Source organism: Schistocerca nitens, chromosome 4, assembly GCF_023898315.1.
Source record: "Schistocerca nitens isolate TAMUIC-IGC-003100 chromosome 4, iqSchNite1.1, whole genome shotgun sequence".
NCBI classification, from domain to species: Eukaryota; Metazoa; Arthropoda; class Insecta; order Orthoptera; family Acrididae; genus Schistocerca; species Schistocerca nitens.
The window spans coordinates 642,228,383-642,247,964 of NC_064617.1; the positions used below are offsets into that span (position 1 = coordinate 642,228,383).

At 42.5% G+C, this 19,582-nt stretch overlaps 1 pseudogene; it reads left to right on the top strand.

Moving 5' to 3' along the window:
- Positions 1–7,466: 7,466 nt before the first annotated feature.
- LOC126253971 (5S ribosomal RNA) lies at positions 7,467–7,584 on the top strand (annotated as a pseudogene).
- The last annotated feature ends 11,998 nt before the right edge of the window (positions 7,585–19,582 follow it).

Genomic DNA, 19,582 nt, shown 5'->3' on the forward strand with positions numbered 1-19,582 from the left:
AGCTAACCGCCAGGAACACCCCCCAGACCATGTTAAAAGATAGAGCCCTCCAGAAGAACAGTATAGATCTTACGATAACACTAAAAGGGCAACACCAGCTGCAAGTTTTAGCGTGAGACTTTTTCGCGTCTCTGTTACGTTGCAAACGTTAAAAACATTGCCCCACCATGAAAAGTAACCGCCAGGAGCAACCCCCAGCCCTTGTTAAAAATAGAGCCCTCCAGAAGAACAGTATAGATCTTGTGATAACACTAAAAGGGCCACACCAGCTGCAAGTTTTAGCGTGAGACTTTTTCGCGTCTCTGTTACTTTGCAAACGTTAAAAACATTGCCCCACAACGAAAAGTATAACGTTTCTCATTGGATAGACAGAATTTTTGTAGGCGGAGCTTAAGGTTAACATTGAGACCCTGATTGGTCAGACGAAAACACAGCCAGATATGTTTTTTTAAACCAACTTCGGTAAATTGTAGTAAGGAGAAGTTAGGAAAGAGTTGCTTCCGAGACGGCGAGCTGTATGGAGCTGCGCCGCCTGCCGCCCCCTGACACTGCCTAACCAACGACAAGATAATGAACGCACACGATGCCGCATAACAGCGCATGAAGCTTCACTCAGAACTGCAGAAGTCTCATCTGTTACACCCCCTTTTTGCGTAATACTAGTGTCGATCGTCAATTAAAGCTCATGGTATTCACATTTGCTACGTAAGTTAAAATCTGAAACGCGATGATTTTTCTGTTATATAATTATTGAGAAGCCACATCAGCGACATTTACGACAAGTTAGATAAGTAATTAAAGATAATTGAGGGTCACTGTAGACCATTTTGATAGTTTTCTCTTTTGTGAAACTTAATTTAAACCTAGATTATAGATATGATATGGCATAGGTCATCCTTCGATCAATTGTAGAACTTGGAAACCCACTCAGGGAATATTCGTTCACATTTTTGTTGAACGCAGTTGGTTTTTATCATCCTGTATTAAAATATTTCCTTTTATCAATAGTGCAATTTATAAACAATGTTTTGTGAGTAGAATAAAATTTCCAGTGGTAAACTTAACTGCTTTTTCGACGTTATTTTACCAGCTAACTAAAAATAGGAAAGCCTTGAACCGCTTCCACTAAATTTAGTTAGTATTAAGATTCTTTTACAGGGAGTGCAGTGGAGCTGACGCTGAAATCATTAAGTATTTGATTATATCATCGCTAGTCTCACTGAACTCTTCTGAACTCTACATGTCATGTGTGGTCTGGCGTCTCCTTACCAGCAACAGGTCCCAGGTTCAAACTAGTCAATTCCCTAAAAAACACGCTCAGAGCGTCGTTGCGCGAAAGTGGTAGGGACTTAGAACAATCAGACACCACGCAGAATGTTAGAATCTGCTGCTCTTGTTCAAAACAATCCGACCAGGTATTTAATGCTCAACGTATGTTATAATAATAGTGTAATCAATCCCTGATTCTGTTGCCAAGTGGTTGCCAAGTGGCCCACCAAAATATTCACTTTTTCGACATTTTTCAAAAAATATAAAATAATAATTCTTTTTCTTTTTGCCTCCCAAGAACAACGCTACACCGTTTCGGTTTTATCATGTCTGATCAAATGATCACACATACACGTCACCTTTCCTTGCGTGCACTCAACAGCCATGCACATAACCCAGTTATTCGATTGACACACAACACTGTGGAAAGGAAAGTGTTACTACCTCTGATAATGGATAGAAACGTTGAAATTTGGACTAAATATTAGGCACAACCTGACACCTATTAGAATTTGGAACAGAATTTACTTCCACCTGTAAATAAGTGTTGCCTATATCATATAGGGCTCGTCTGCAGCTGATATTAGGCAGCAATTCTATTAGACAGTGGGGTTCATTGGAACTAAAGCTTTATATATGAAGCACTGACCAACAGAGGAATGAAGGCCTAACAGAAATTTGGCAAAATTTGCTTGAGTCGTCAGCATCACCACTGATTTTGACTACATATAATGGCGTACTGTCGCCGCCGATTGTGTTCTAATGATATGACACTGATTGAAAGAACAAGCGACACAGCTCGCCCTCGGCTGGTCATCGCTTTTTATGGCCACTACAAGACTGCGTGACCGTTGACTTGCCTCAGACGTGACATTTCATTTGGTGGAAAGTCAGTATTCAGCTGACGTAATTTCGAGTCTTAGCTTTTATCGCAAGCATAGTATAATGATCAAATGAGAACCATGTGAGGACCCCTAGAAATAAAGGGGTAGCTACTCCGGGCAGTGTGTTCCGTCATGTATGGGATTTCGCTGTTCGTTCGCAGCGAGCTTTAATGACAAGTTTTACAGTATTTTTACTTGACCATTTTGCGACAGTTCAGTCACATCGGTTTGGAAGAAATTTCTACAGCGTGAGATGCTGTAAGAGAAATTTTTGGATATTTGTGGTAAGCTCTTATGGGACCAAACTGATGAGGTCATCGGTCCCTAAGCTTACACACCGCTTAAACTAATTAACGCTAATGACAACACACACACACCCATGCCCGAGGGAGGACTCGAACCTCCAACAGGGGGAGCCGCGCGAACCGTGACAAGACGTCTCAGAGATGTTGTAAGAGACTTAGTGCATAATTTCCATCTTAGAATCGTCGTTATTGATATTAATACAAGAAGGCAAAGCGTTTTTGCTCGTTGATAACGTAACTTATCGGAAAATTTGGTGAAGTCTTCACGGGGGATATTGGTTAACTGAGTTAGGTCGTAATCGCAGTCTATGATGATAGGTGCCCATGCCGTACGATACCAAAATACTCTTATTGCTGGGTTAGAACCTAATGAGATGACATCGTAGTTTAAGTAAACTATCACAATTAATGGAAATCTGTGGCGAAGACTACTTCGTTTACAGTAGTGCCGCATACAATCCTTCGTTAAGAATAGGGAAAAGCCTTCACAGCAATTACGCAGTGGAACTCATCGCGAGATTAGATGTGCGATGAAAATTGCTTGAGATCTGTAGACATGTCAAGAGGAGCGAAAGGGACAGATGAAGAATGCAGTCCTCGCTCTCTGTAGACCATTAGTAAACAAGTCAATGTCAATACAGTGTATCCTCTGCAGAGTGTAAAGCTCTAGATCAGTGGTTCTTAACTCGTTAAAACTGAGTATAATTACATGTTAGCTAGTACCGCCTCCGCTCCCCGTGTATTCCCCCACCATCAACATTAACGCCAAACGAACTTTAGAATGGAATAGAATTTACTTTGAACGTTTTTAAGATGAGAAAAGGTAAATGATGTTTAGTTGTTATAAGTGTTTTATTAAACCACGAAGCAATGCGTCAAGAAAGCCGTTTGGAATGCTTATTACTAATATTTCTTATTTCTGAAAAGGAAGCTCACTATCAACATTGAGAGGGGACAGTTGTTACAACACCAACTTCCTCAGTACCCCTTCTCTCCTTAGCGACACTTGCTTCACCCACACCATTAATTTAAAATCAGCCAAGTTAAACTGTCTGCACTATGCTTACAAGGGAACCTCCCCATCGCACCCCCCTCAGATTTAGTTATAAATTGACACAGTGGATAGGCCTTGAAAAACTGAACACAGATCAAACGAGAAAACAGGAAGAAGTTGTGTGGAACTATGAAAAAATAAGCAAAATATACAAACTGAGTAGTCCAAGTGCAAGATATGCAACATCAAGATATATATAAGCTGAGGAGCGCCGTGGTCATGTGGCTAGAGTGAGTAACTGCGGAACGAGAGGTCTTTGCTTCGAGTCCTCCCTCGAGTAAAAATTTTACTTACTTTAAATTTTCGCAAAGTTACGATCTGGCCGATCATTCATTGACGTCTCTGTTCACTGTAAAAGTTTAGTGTCTGTATTTTGCGACCGCACCGCAAAACCGTGCGATTAGTAGACGAAATGACGTGCCTCTCCAATAGGAACCGAAAACATTTGATCGCAAATTCATAGGTCAACCTATTCCTCCACAGGCAAACACGTCTGAAATATTCTATACGACACTGGTGACGGCATGTGCGTCACATTACAGGAATATGTTGTCGACCCACCTAACTTGCGCACTTGGCGAATGGGTAAAAAGATTCTTCTACCTCGCCCGATTTAGGTTTTCTTGTGGATGTGGTAATCACTCCCAAAAAAGTGATGAAAACATAAGAGTTCGTCACATAAACGGCAACAAATGAATGCAACAGTTTCACAGTCGCACAGTTTTCCCTGTGCTCTGTCAAAACATACGTTTTTAACGTTTTCAAGTTTTTCCGTGTGTAGACCGTCAAATCCTGCATGTGTCCAAGCAAATCTGAACATGTCCTGGAATTTTGGAGAGCGAAGTTGATAATGTCTGGGTGCATGAACTTTGATAATTGTCTGAAAATAAAAAATTAAAACCTCTCGCTCGAAGGAGGATTGAACCAGGGACCTTCAGTTCCGTAGCTGCTTACGGTAACCACGGGACCACGGTGCTCGTCGGTGTACACGTACCTTGATGTGGCTTATCATGCACACGGACTGCTCAGTTTGTATATTTTGCTTATTTTTTTCATAGTTCCATACAACTTCTTCCTGTTTTCTCGATTGATGTGTGTTCAGTTTTTCATGGGCTATCCCTGTGCCAACTTATAACTAAATCTGAGGGGGGTGCGATGGGGAGGTTCCCTTGTTAGACCTATTGTTTGTAAATCACTTGACTGTAGACTCCTTACTTCTGTACTGGCGGCAATTGGAAGACTTCAGGCTGCCAATGCGTTGTGTCTGACCACTGACACTAATACTACTACTAATAATAATAATACAGTGTGGACCCTCGAGCTGTGTAGTAATCACATAGTTAATGTTGTATTCTGCTGCCAGGCAGTTCGTTTATTGTTACAAACTGAACAAAAAAACAATTTCTGTTCTATAGCGGGAACTACGCACAACACGGAGAAGGCGTTGTTTTCATGAATATTTAAGCATACGTGATGTGTGTTTTTCAGTTTTACTGTCGTAGAAGCGTGGTACAAAGTATGTATGTAACGGGTGGACTATCCGAAGAAGACGTTGACCATATTTTCATTTCACAAGCCGTAACCACCACACTATGTCACACATTAATGATGGTATTCGAAGAAATTTAGTTGTTGGTAATTTATGTAATAAGCGTCATCGTCTTACGGAATAGTGACAACGCTATTAATTTTTTTAAATAATTTAGTTCCATGATAAAAAAGCTATTGAACTTTTCGTTTTTACTCCTTATAAAATTACATTTTACCCCTCAGGGGGTAATTCCACCAGGTTGGGAATCACTGCTCTAGATTTACATACATACACTCCTGGAAATGGAAAAAAGAACACATTGACACCGGTGTGTCAGACCCACCATACTTGCTCCGGACACTGCGAGAGGGCTGTACAAGCAATGATCACACGCACGGCACAGCGGACACACCAGGAACCGCGGTGTTGGCCGTCGAATGGCGCTAGCTGCGCAGCATTTGTGCACCGCCGCCGTCAGTGTCAGCCAGTTTGCCGTGGCATACGGAGCTCCATCGCAGTCTTTAACACTGGTAGCATGCCGCGACAGCGTGGACGTGAACCGTATGTGCAGTTGACGGACTTTGAGCGAGGGCGTATAGTGGGCATGCGGGAGGCCGGGTGGACGTACCGCCGAATTGCTCAACACGTGGGGCGTGAGGTCTCCACAGTACATCGATGTTGTCGCCAGTGGTCGGCGGAAGGTGCACGTGCCCGTCGACCTGGGACCGGACCGCAGCGACGCACGGATGCACGCCAAGACCGTAGGATCCTACGCAGTGCCGTAGGGGACCGCACCGCCACTTCCCAGCAAATTAGGGACACTGTTGCTCCTGGGGTATCGGCGAGGACCATTCGCAACCGTCTCCATGAAGCTGGGCTACGGTCCCGCACACCGTTAGGCCGTCTTCCGCTCACGCCCCAACATCGTGCAGCCCGCCTCCAGTGGTGTCGCGACAGGCGTGAATGGAGGGACGAATGGAGACGTGTCGTCTTCAGCGATGAGAGTCGCTTCAGCCTTGGTGCCAATGATGGTCGTATGCGTGTTTGGCGCCGTGCAGGTGAGCGCCACAATCAGGACTGCATACGACCGAGGCACACAGGGCCAACACCCGGCATCATGGTGTGGGGAGCGATCTCCTACACTGGCCGTACACCACTGGTGATCGTCGAGGGGACACTGAATAGTGCACGGTACATCCAAACCGTCATCGAACCCATCGTTCTACCATTCCTAGACCGGCAAGGGAACTTGCTGTTCCAACAGGACAATGCACGTCCGCATGTATCCCGTGCCACCCAACGTGCTCTAGAAGGTGTAAGTCAACTACCCTGGCCAGCAAGATCTCCGGATCTGTCCCCCATTGAGCATGTTTGGGACTGGATGAAACGTCGTCTCACGCGGTCTGCACGTCCAGCACGAACGCTGGTCCAACTGAGGCGCCAGGTGGAAATGGCATGGCAAGCCGTTCCACAGGACTACATCCAGCATCTCTACGATCGTCTCCATGGGAGAATAGCAGCCTGCATTGCTGCGAAAGGTGGATATACACTGTACTAGTGCCGACATTGTGCATGCTCTGTTGCCTGTGTCTATGTGCCTGTGGTTCTGTCGGTGTGATCATGTGATGTATCTGACCCCAGGAATGTGTCAATAAAGTTTCCCCTTCCTGGGACAATGAATTCACGGTGTTCTTATTTCAATTTCCAGGAGTGTATTTCGGAAGCCATTGTATAGTGCATGGCGGATCATATGTCGTATGTATCTGTTAATCGCCCTCTCATGCAGAGTTGGGCATTTACAATATGTAAAGCTGAAATGTGAATGTACAGTGCACTTGGCGAGCACGTCATCGACTTTACATTGTGTTCACAAAAACAAATACCCATTCACATATACTAGGCTTTCATTTTGGTTTTTTCTGGGAATATTGTCCCAAATTAAATTAAAAATAGCCCTCATCTTCCAGGCCTGACCAAGATTTTCGGAAGGTTTACTTGGTTGTAAGGCAAATGCTGGATCTGGAAATCAGCTCACAAATAAGCACAATTGGGACTCCCTGTGCTCCTCTTCGAGCTTGACTGTTGGTTGGCAGAATGTCCCTGCCTCTACAGTGGGTCACTACTCGAACAGACCTCTCCACCTTCAGGAGTAGGGAATAAAAAAAATTGTAAGACCGTAATGTGTAATAAGCCCTAAGAGGAGACACCAATCTAGAACGTCATTTTTTTCAAAAAAGTTATAATAACTCTTTCACATATTTGGAGTGTTTACTTTTAGATCCCAAAATGATTTGAATGTATTCGAATTACAATTACGTCTCTGAAATATATGAATTATGGACAGTGTGAGGGCCGTAGAATACCAACAGCTGCCACAGTACATGCTGCAAATGGAAGTTTGCACAGTGTCATTTAGTCCAAGTGGCAACATCCTTGCCGCAGTGGATACACCGGTTCCCGTCAGATCACCGAAGTTAATCACTGTCGGGCATGGCCAGCACTTGGATGGGTGACCATCCAGGCCGCCATGCGGTGTTGCCATTTTTCGGGGTGCACTCAGCCTCGTGATGCCAATTGAGGAGCTACTCGACCGAATAGTAGCGGCTCCGGTCAAAGAAAACCACCATAACGACCGGGAGAGCGGTGTGCTGACCACACGCCCCTCCTATCCGCATCCTCACCTGAGGATGACACGGCGGTCGGATGGTACCGATGCGCCACTTGTGGCCTGAAGGCGGAGTATTTAGTCCAAGTGAACCCCCCCCCCCCCTCGATGAAAAAGATACTTTTGGGTCGTACGGAAGCTGCAATCAGCCGAATATGGGATATTTGACTACTGAACAAAGCTGGAGTGACAGCACTCCTTTTTAACCCCCCCCCCCCCCCCAGGAGATAAACGACGGATAAGGCAGCGCACAAGATGCTCCATGAAGAAGAAAAAATTGAAGATAAAAGCAACACTGGTCTTAAAATTACAACAACAAGAAGCCTTACAGGAGCAGGGAGGGAAAACGTATGGTGCTTGCGAATTTTAATGGGTATGTGTTTAGTGCTACCATTCATTTATTGGTACAATTTGATTTTCTAAGTTTAATGCCAACTTTTTTTATTCTAAAAGTTAATCAGTCTCAACGAAATTTTTGCAGGAAGTAGTTTTGAGGTATTTGCGTACTTCTTTGCATCATATTTATAACCGATAATTAAAGGAAATTTAAGTTTGAAACTTGAAAAATTGTGGAAAGTAAGTAATAAATTTTCTCATAAAATGTACACAAAGAACTCTTGAACAGTGTCTTGCGAATGTATCTAAAAAATCTGGAATGTGAAAATTGAGGTCCTCTGGCATTACTTTTCCTCAACAGTAGTTGTCCGTATTATTTTTCGAATTTTGGACAGCTCAATATGATCTCACTTGCTTTTCTGAAAACTTTCATATAATTTTATACACAGTATGTTATATTTCAAGCTAAAATTTATGAACAGAAATTACTTTTTAAAATATTTTAGTTTGGATATTATAATCGTTAAGTACTAGTTCATAATGTACAGTTAAAATTATTTTTTAAAAAACATGAAATTACGAAATATATACACAGTTAAAGTTTCTATTATTAATTACACAATACTGTACTGTTTACTATGTGTATTTCTGGATTCGTTTGTGAAATAATAATCGAAATTAATAATGATACGAAAGCTAGTAGGAATTCATTTGTTAAGAAAAATTGCAAACCCTCTGGAATATTGTACTTTCCGCTGAGTGAGAGAGTCGTAAGCTTTCCTCTGATGTGATCGTGCGTATTTTTGTATAATAGGTGCGAACAATGTAATTTCTGCTTTGTTAATGTGAAAAATCAAAAGACTGTATGATATACTAAAATGTGAGAAAATATATTTACGTAAAAAAAAATCTGCAGCAACAACCTTCAAATTTATTTAGTACAAACCAACCGTGAGGACCTGTTGTGAGATTTTTCAGATTCAACAATCATACCCCTAAACAAGAAGAACTGGAGCCATCTCGATATATTAAAAGTTTATTGTAATATTAGCTCCTCTCAAAATCTCCATAAAGACTTTGCTTATTAATTACTTGGACAGCACAATAACTGGAAAAGAAGGAGGGGGTATTACAAATACTAACAGTTGGGTTTCAAAAAGATCATTAAAATCGTGCTAAAAATTCAAAATTCAAAAATCAACGAAGTTTTGGAATTCAAACCTTGGGTATCACTACATCTTGACGTGACTGATACGATTTTAAAATTCCGTTAAAATCGGCAAAGTAGGAGAAAAGTTAAATTTTTGGGTTGAGTCTTCCATTAATTTAGTAGCGAAACTGAAGCTGTGTGTTGTATCCATTCTCGTGTAGGTTTTATTCTCACAGCGTCGTTTAAGAGCTTGTCGAATGCAGACGAAGTAGAGAAAAGCCAGTGACAAGTGGTTTTATTCGGTTTTATACTCGGTTGAATCAACAGGATTAACAGAATCCAAGTTAGAGGTCCTGGACTTGTCGTCAGTATAACGATGTGATAGATTTACCAATTGGCTCCGACTCCCGTGTTCACCTGTTATCACCATGCTGACGTAATACCGTTTGTGTTCGGAGGTCGCGTCACCGATATCAATTGTGTCTGGCCGCCGTCTGCGGACCGTGTTCGCACCATTTATTTCCGGCGTCCTGTCCAATTGCATTGATTGGTGCCATGGGCACGTCACACTGAAGTCCAGGGCTGCCAACGTCAACGTTCGTATGAAAGCACACCAAAAACAAGTCTGTCAAACAGCTCCATCTGTGTGACGCATAAAGGCAATAGAGATACTGTTTCTGTTGCATATGGTGAATAAAATATTTGTTACTAAACGGCAATTTTAGACTTATTATGAAAATCAAGTGCCTCTTATTCTGTTCAGAGTACCTGTAGCTTTCTGTTTTGCCTTACACTTACTATGTCTCAGCATATTGTGATGTGGTGCCCGACTTGTAATTTACATCTATATCTACATCTACATTTATACTCCGCAAGCCACCCAACGGTGTATGGCGGAGGGTACTTTACGTGCCACTGTCATTACCTTCCTTTTCTGTTCCAGTCGCGTATGGTTCGCGGGAAGAACGACTGTCTGAAAGCCTCCGTGCGCGCTCGAATCTCTCTAATTTTACATTCGTGATCTCCTCGGGAGGTATAAGTAGGGGGAAGCAATATATTCGATACCTCATCCAGAAACGCACCCTCTCGAAACCTGGCGAGCAAGCTACACCGCGATGCAGAGCGCCTCTCTTGCAGAGTTTGCTAAACATCTCCGTAACGCTATCACGGTTACCAAATAACCCTGTGACGAAACGCGCCGCTCTTCTTTGGATCTTCTCTATCTCCTCCGTCAACCCGATCTGGTACGGATCCCACACTGCTGAGCAATACTCAAGTATAGGTCGAACGAGTGTTTTGTAAGCCACCTCCTTTGTTGATGGACTACATTTTCTAAGAACCCTCCCAATGAATCTCAACCTGGTACCCGCCTTATCAACAATTAATTTTATATGATCATTCCACTTCAAATCGTTCCGCACGCATACTCCCAGATATTTTACAGAAGTAACTGCTACCAGTGTTTGTTCCGCTATCATATAATCATACAATAGAGGATCCTTCTTTCTATGTATTCGCAATACATTACATTTGTCTATGTTAAGGGTCAGTTTCCACTCCCTGCACAATTTAATACGACTGTGTTAGAGGACAATCAGCAGGTGCTTCCAATGTCTGTTTAAGGAACAGTGAAACTGTTTTGGGCTTGGCGAGTCCGTAGTAAAGTACAGATCTCTCACTGCGCAGTCGGTGGCAGTCAATTTGTTCCTCGACTGCCTGTGACAGAGAAGCACGAGCGGCACACGCTAATGACCAGTGTCCTCACGTGCGTGCTGTTGTACCTGGCCGTAATAACACAGTACCGTATTGCGGAGGACTAATTTGATACTACGTGGAAGGCCTACTACCCGGACGCAGATCTGTTCAACTAATCGTTCTGGATATATGCCGGTGGCAGTCGTTTATTTCATCTCTCTTCCATCTTTTCTCATTTCGCCCCGCTACAGAGTGTATCAAAAATACTTCGAATACTTTAGGAACGACTTCTCACATAATAGCAAGGAAAATATGGCAGTTAAACACATGCAAGTAAAATTTCCGTGTTATTATTGAAAGAAAATTACAACAATTTATGTGACGTAATCGATATATGTCGGGTAGCTGATGAAATCACAGTATTGTACATGGCGACACGATGAGATGGAGATATGTTTACATTTGCCAAATGAATACATTCGTTTCTGGTCGCTCTCATAATGTTACACTCGTGAATCTCAAAACCCTTATGATTAACGTCAACAGGGGCGTCATTAAGAATACTCTTCCAGGCCTTCTACGGAGTTTAGGCCTATCAATAAGGAAAATATTCTGACTTTTCAGAATGCTCTGGCCAGTACCTACCATGAAAAATAGAGACGAACAGGTTCGCCGGCCGGGGTGGCCGAGCGGTTCTAGGCGCTACAGTCTGGAACCGCGCGACCGCTACGGTCGCAGGTTCGAATCCTGCCTGGGGCATGGATGTGTGTGTTGTCCTTAGGTTAGTTAGGTTTAAGTAGTTCTAAGTTCTAGGGGACTGATGACCTCAGAAGTTAAGTGGCTCTGAGCACTATGGGACTTAACATCTATGGTCATCTGTCCCCTAGAACTTAGAACTACTTAATCCTAACTAACCTAAGGACATCACACAACACCCAGTCACCACGAGGCAGAGAAAATCCCTGACCCCGCCGGGAATCTAACCCGGGAACCCGGGCGCGGGAAGCGAGAACGCTACCGCACGACCACGAGCTGCGGACTCAGAAGTTAAGTCCCATAGTGCTCAGAGCCATTTGAACAGGTTCGTCCGATGTCTGTTCATTGGGTTTCTATCTCTGAGGCCGCCTAAATCAATTAGTTTACGGATATTACCTTAAAAGACTGAGAAATATTCCGCCAATTTGTTATGGAAGTCTGTGAAAGCATTTGACATTGTTCACAGTGGCACGGTCTGTGCTACGAAGAATGTAGCGCATGTGTAAGCAAGGGGAGGACAATTTGATTATTCTGAAAGGATTTATGTGAGATGATAATAAATATTGCAAACACTTTCTGTAGGCTGACACTTATAAATGATTATTCCACAAAATGAAGAGTTTTCGGATATATGTTTACATGACAAACTCCTTGTTTTTGTATGACATACCCAGGCATAACAATTTATCAACAGACTTTTCGCAGCGTCGTGTATATTCGATTCGATCAGCCCGTTATAGATACGCTCTTTGTTTTATCCCATACTAACGAAAGGACCCGGTTCAGCATAAGTTGGAAGGTTAACTGGTTTCACGCTGAAGTAGATCTGTTGATGTAGTGCTGTCCCAGAAATTATAGTATCTAGCAGGAGCTTTCCAATTACGCCAGAAGGCGCACAGATCAACAGATTTCCTCTGACAGTAGAGTGATGGCTCTACAGTCGATTTAACCAAGTAGATTCACAGCGAATTACGTGAAACACTGGCTCAGTATGTAGTCTTTGGCAAGATTACAGGGCGATATTTTATCCACAACATTCGCCCATTGCTTCCTGTGGAATACAACCTCTTGTTGAGTTACTTTAGCTGTTTGACCTTGAGATTACTGTAAGGAGCTCAGACAACGATCGCGCTATTTACCAAAGGATATGTACATGTTTTTTTTTTATAATTTTGCATTTAAAGTTTCTTAATGCTTCCTTATTACAGATCTTTATTTTCGTAGGAGAGCACAAATACATTCTCTAAACACGATTTTAATTTCCCTTATTGGCATTCACAAACATTTACAAATGTTGTTCGTTTAGTAAATATTTAAAAAATAAATACAACTTGTAGTTTCAGTCTATAGTATACTACAGTTTGTCACGTTAAAGTGCTTTCTAGAGATTAGTTTTCAGTTTGGATCTTTATTTTGACTTTATTTTGGATATCGGGAGTCTGTTTACGGACTACTGTAAAAGGGGACTCCGAACACGAGTATCTGTGTGTTTCTGAAAACTTCTCGTTACAGGATATTTTAAAAATCGTATCCAGATTTAATGTAGAAATAAAGGTCAGTGGTGGACTTGACTGAATTACTGCACTGATTTCGTGAAAAGTCACTGTAGCCTCTTGATACTTGATTCAACATGTTGTCAAATGCGTAAGCATCATTGGTACGGTCTGAAAAATAAACGTGTTGTTCAATAGGTGTAGTGTCTAGTTTTCTATTTCATCTCTTCCATCGGTAGAAACAACAAACGCGATGTACAAAAAACTATTGACAGAAGACTTTCTTCGGTCTGGTCTTCGGTGAAAACATCTGTCAGTCGTAAGGGGAAAAAATAGTTACATTGTTTCTAAACCAGCTGTGATAACGACAGGTGGCTAGGTCATTGCTGACGACACAACCAACCATATTCGTCAGCCGTTAGTAGTAAAACTTATCTCTGGCTGGCGGCAGTCTATTCGTTTCTGTCATATTAGCACGTGTCACTGTCTACGCTCGCTTTCTTATACTTTCTGTTGTGGCAGATAATGTGGAGCGTCCGGCACTTTTGCCACCACTGTGGCCTTGGACTATTTCCTCGACCTGATAACCACAGACAACTGCTTGCAAATCCAACAGAATTCGCCTTATCTGCGGCATATATTACATCGTGAATGCTTCCTCTCTTTACATCCAACCTCGGCTGATACGAGTCAATAAATTAAAAATGTCTGCAATAACAGAAAACGTCGAAAATGTATGTTTTCTGACGATTCGCAGCTGTAATCAAAGAGTTTGCCTAATTTAAATAATAAAAAATACGTTATTATACACACTGGTATACTGTATGAGCCGAGCATTCATCGACGTTACTCTATTACACGCAGACACACACACACACACACACACACACACACACACACGTTGTTTTACCAGAGGACGCATCTGAGCCTTTGACTAACTATTACCCATATAGAAAATTGTAATTGTTCAACATCGTTGTCTTCGTAAATGTGTTGTACCTAAAGAAGATAAAAAAGTACGATTAGTTATTGACATTCACGTGAGATGGCTCGTACGTTCTATACTCATTTTTTTATATATATAAAGTTACGTTTATATATAAAGTAAGGTTTGGCCCTGTAGCGATGTACGCTACTGTTTTACCTATTCAACTGGTTATTATTATCTATATCAATAACCACTGTGAGTAATAAATATTATTCTATTACTCGTATGCTCCACCGCCTTCCATTTAGCTGTAGGCGTACGATGAACGGTGTAAGTTGGACCTGTATCGATAGTATTCTAAGACGATCTGATTATAACACTTGAACACTTTCCCTCTGTTATTCGTGTAATCCAGATATCTGGATTGTAAACAAATGTTTATGAGTTGTTTCTAGCTGTTAATTTCCAGGTCTGTCTTCCCGTTGTCGGTGGAAATTTTTGGTTTTTATATCGATTATATGTGCTATTTTCTCGTACCGTAAACGTTATATTTTAGGTGTTGACTATCATGACATGTGTAATTGTCTGTGCAGCTGTCTGTGGTTATCAAGTCGAGGAAATAGTCCAAGGCCACAGCGGTGGCTAAAGCGCCGGGTGCTCCACAGTATCTGCCATAACAGAAAGTATAAGAAAGTAAGCGTAGACATTGATACGCGCTCATATGACAGGAACGCATTGACTGCCGCCTGCCAAAGATAAGTTTTACTACTAACGGCTTACGAATAGGGCTGGTTGTGTCATCAGTAATGACCTAGCTGGTTTTACACTGAAGCGCCAAAGAAACTGGTATAAGCATGCGTATTCAAATGCAGAGATATATAAACAGGCAGAATACTGCTCTGCGATTGGCAACGCCTATATAAGACAAGAAGTCTCTGGTGCAGTTGTTAGATCGGCTACTGCTGATACAATGGCAGTTTATCAATCTTTGGCTCTGAGCACTATGGGACTTAACAGCTATAGTCATCAGTCCCCTAGAACTTAGAACTACTTAAGCCTAACTAACCTAAGGACATCACACAACACCCAGCCATCACGAGGCAGAGAAAATCCCTGACCCCGCCGGGAATCGAACCCGGGAACCCGCGCGTGGGAAGCGAGAACGCTACCGCACGACCACGAGATGCGGGCATATCAAGCTTTAAGTGAGTATTAACATGGTGTTACAGTCGGCGCACGAGCGATAGGATACAGCATCTGCGAGGTAGCGATGAAGTGGGGATATTCCAGTACGATCATTTCACTAGTGTACCGTGAATATCAGGAATCCGGTAAAACATCAACTCTCCGACATCTCTGCGGTCGGAAAGATCCTGCAAGAATTGGACCAACGATGACTGAAGAGAATCGTTCAACGTGATAGAAGTGCAACCTTTCCGCAGATTACAGCAGATTTCAATGCTGGGCTTTCGGAGCCGAAGACCCACTCGTGTACCCTTGATGACCTTGATGACTGCATGACACAAAGCTTTAAGCCTCGCCTGGGGCCGCCACACCGACATTGGACTGTTGATGACTGGAAACATGTTGCCTGGTCGGACGAGTGTCGTTTCAGATTGTATCAAGCGGATGGTGGTGTGCGGTTTCGTGGACAACCTCATGAATCCATGGATGCTGCATGTCAGCATGGGACTGTTCAAACTGGTGGAGGCTCTGTAATGGTGTGGGACGTGCGCAGTTGGAGAGATATGAGACCCCTGATACATCTAGATTCGACTCTGACAGATGACACGTACGTAAGCATACTGTCTGATCAACTGCATTCATTCATGTCCATTGTGCATTCTGTCGGGCTTGGACAATTCCAGCAGAACAATGCGACACTCCACACGTCCTGAATTTCTAGAGAGTGGCTCTAGGAACACTCTTCTGAGTTTAAAACACTTCCGCTGGCCACCAAACTCCCTAGACATGAACATTGTTGAGCATACCTGGGATGGCTTTCAACGTGCTGTTCAGAAGAGATGTCCACCCCCTCGTACTCTTAGGGATTTATGGACAGCCCTGCAGGGTTCATGGTATTAGTTCCCTCAAGCACTACTTCGGACATTAGTCTAGTCCATGCCACGTCGTGCCGGAGCACTTCTGCGTGCTTGCGGGGGCCCTACACGATGTTAGGCAGGTGTACCAGTTTCTTTGGCTCATAAGTGTAAAACAATACAACTATTCCCTCACGACTACCATGTTTTCAGAGAAGACCAGACCGAAGAAAGTGCTCTGTCAATAGTTTTTTGTAAATCGCGTTTGTTATTTCTGTCAATAGAAGAGATGACACGTTTGTAAGTAATAACGCTAAGCATTCGCTAAAACGCTACATCTAGTAGACTTTTTATATTTTTTACTTCCTTTTTATTTTAATGTGTTGTTGAAGGTGGAACTGAAAATGAGTTATAGATAAAAATTGTCCAGTAGCTTAATAATGTACCTATTTTACCCAAACAACCTAGTGGATATATCTTTCCTTTCCAAGTTAAGGATCCTTGATAATGATCTTCCGTAATCTTCTTCCATCATCTCTTCTTGTTAGCTCTTTTTCATTTCATGCGTTATCTGTCCAGCTAATTGTTAACCCTCTTCCATAGCGCCATGTTTCGAATGATTCTATTATCTGCTTCACCAGGTTTCCGATGTTTCCACGTCCGTACAAGGCCGTGCTGCGAACGTGCACTTTCTGAAACAGCTGACGTATATGACAGAACGAAAGGTAGTGTGTCAGCTGCTGGTTCTACGCAGCCAATGACACCTCGTAAGTCGTGAGACATTCGGAAAAAAAACGCTTAAATGTTTGAGACAGTAGCGAAATAGAGAGTGATTTTTCGGCACTAAAAGTTCATCGTGTCCTTTCCCGCCGCTCAGTGGTCACGCGTAAGTATCATCCCATGGCTACAGGAAGCTGGCACGTTAGCTGAGCTCTTTTATTGAAGAAAGATTTTTGCTCCTTTGCCTACATGCATCTGATGTCTTCCTTGCTTCAGCCATAGCGCGTGATGTCGCTTTCTACACGTTAGAATGTCATTACTTCTTCCAGTAATGTAGCTTTCTCAAATCCGATCGTAAACAAATCGCTGTTATCCTTTCAACTACTCTACGGCACCCTCGTCTTTGCTTTGTTCATCCTTAAGCCATATCCTGTGCTGAAACTTCCTGACAGATTAAAACTGTGTGCCGGACCGAGACTCGAACTCGGGATCTCATTCTGGCATATCCTGTGCTATTTATTCTGTTCGTTATACTAAACAAGCCTTTAGACTTCCTCACCTTTGGCCAAAAGAGCTTGGGTATGTTATCTACTAAGGTGAGCTCTGGAATCTCTCCCCGTCACACTTTTAGTCCTGTTCCGAAACTTCGTAAGTATTGAAATTCTTCGTGCTATTGTTCATTGAAAATTGTCTGCTGGAGTAAAAACTACTACCGCTCGATTTTCATTTTGTTGAATTTCACGTTCAGAGGGAACAGAGAGCTATATCATTTTTAGAAAGTTTGTTGCCAGCTCTATTTAACACATTGGAATCTTATACTAAATTGCAAGGTCTCGCTTCCCTCGCCCGGGTTCCCGGGTTCGATTCCCGGCGGGGTCAGGTATTTTCTCTGCCTCGTGATGACTGGGTGTTGTGTGCTGTCCTTAGGTTAGTTAAGTTTAAGTAGTTCTAAGTTCTAGGGGACTGATGACCATAGATGTTAAGTCCCATAGTGCTCAGAGCCATTTTTTTTTAAATTGCAAGGAAACAGCAGAGCGTGTTCTTTCACAACCAGGTAAAGTCTTTCCAACTTGTGTCATTACGTGACGTGTTTACATATACATCTGTACATCTACATGATTACTCTGCGATTCACAATTAAGTGCCTGGCAGAGGATTCATCGAACCACCTTTAACCTACTTCTTTACTGTTCCATTCTCGAACAGCGCTCGGGAAAAAATGACCATTTAAATCTTTAGTGCGAGCTCTGATTTCTCTTATTGTATTATGATCACAATTTATCCCTATGTAGGTGGGCGCCAACAAAATATTTTCACCTCCTGAGGAGAAAGTTGGCGACTGAAATTTCACGAGAAGGTCCTGCCGCAACGAGAAACTCCTTTGTTTTTATGAATGCCACCCCAATTCTTGTATGCCAACACAATTCTTGTACCATATCCGTGGCACTTCTCCTCTATTTCACGATAATACGAGCTGCCCTTCTTTGAAATTTTTCGGTGTCCTCCGTCCATCCTGTCCGATGTGCGTAACATATCGTACAGCAATACCCCAAAAGAGGACGCACAAGCGTGGTGTAGGCAGTCTCTTTAGTAGACCTTTTACATTTTCTAAGTGTTTTACCAATAAATCACAGTTTTTGGTTTGCTTTCCCCACAACATCATCTGTGTGATCGTTCCAGTTTAAGTTATTCGTATTTGTAATCCTTAACTATTCAGTGGAATTCACAGCCTTCAGATTTGTGTGATGTATCGAGTAACCGAAATTTAGCACATTACTTTCAGTACTCATGTGGATAACTTCAAACTTTTCATTATTTAGAGTCAGCTGCCACTTTATCCAACATACAGATATCTTGCCTGAATCATTTTGCAAGCGGTTTTGATCATCTGATGACTTTACAAGACGGTAAATAACAGCGTCATCTGCAAACAAGTTAAGATGCCTGCTCAGATTGTCTCCTAAATTGTTTATGCAGATCAGCAACAATAAAGGTCTATAACACTTCCTTGGGGAACGCCAGATATTACTTCTGTTTTACTCGAAGACTTCCCGTCAGTTATTACGACAAAAATTCACGAATCCTGTCACACAGCTGAGACGATACTCCATAGGCATGCAATTTAATTAGAAGTAGCTTGTGAGGAACGGTGTCAAAAGCCTTCTGGAAATGGCAATATTTGCGTTGCGACAACAGCTTAAAACGACAATCCCGACTGTTTCATATATTACAGCTGCGTTTGAACGTTAATTGTTTCAGTCTACTCCCATCAGTAAGCGTGAGGTCGAAGTAACCGTATCTTCATAGACACTAAAAATGGGGCACCTATTTAGGCTACCCTTTATATTTTGAAATTGCCCGTACCGCTGCCTCATGAAAATTTACTAATGGTCCTAAAAGAAACCTGTGTACTGAAATCTGTAGGCGGCCATAGTACAATCGTCTGTAAACCCATAAGATAATATTCTTCTGATAAACTACTCTCAAGTATCCTTATCTCTTGCAGTAACATCTGTGATCATCCGCGATTTTTTCGACATTTTATAATAGTTTTTTACAGTTATTACACACAGTGGACACAACACTGGAAGAAGGAGTTCTTATCTGTGCGCGTCGACAGGACGAGAGAGGTAACGCAGGCGTGAAGGCCTCAGAGATGACAGTGAAAGGCAGCTAGCCATTTGCATCTGCCACATATGATAAGCACGAGTCTTCGAATCATAGGCAAGCAGGAGACTTCTATTCATGAATGCAACA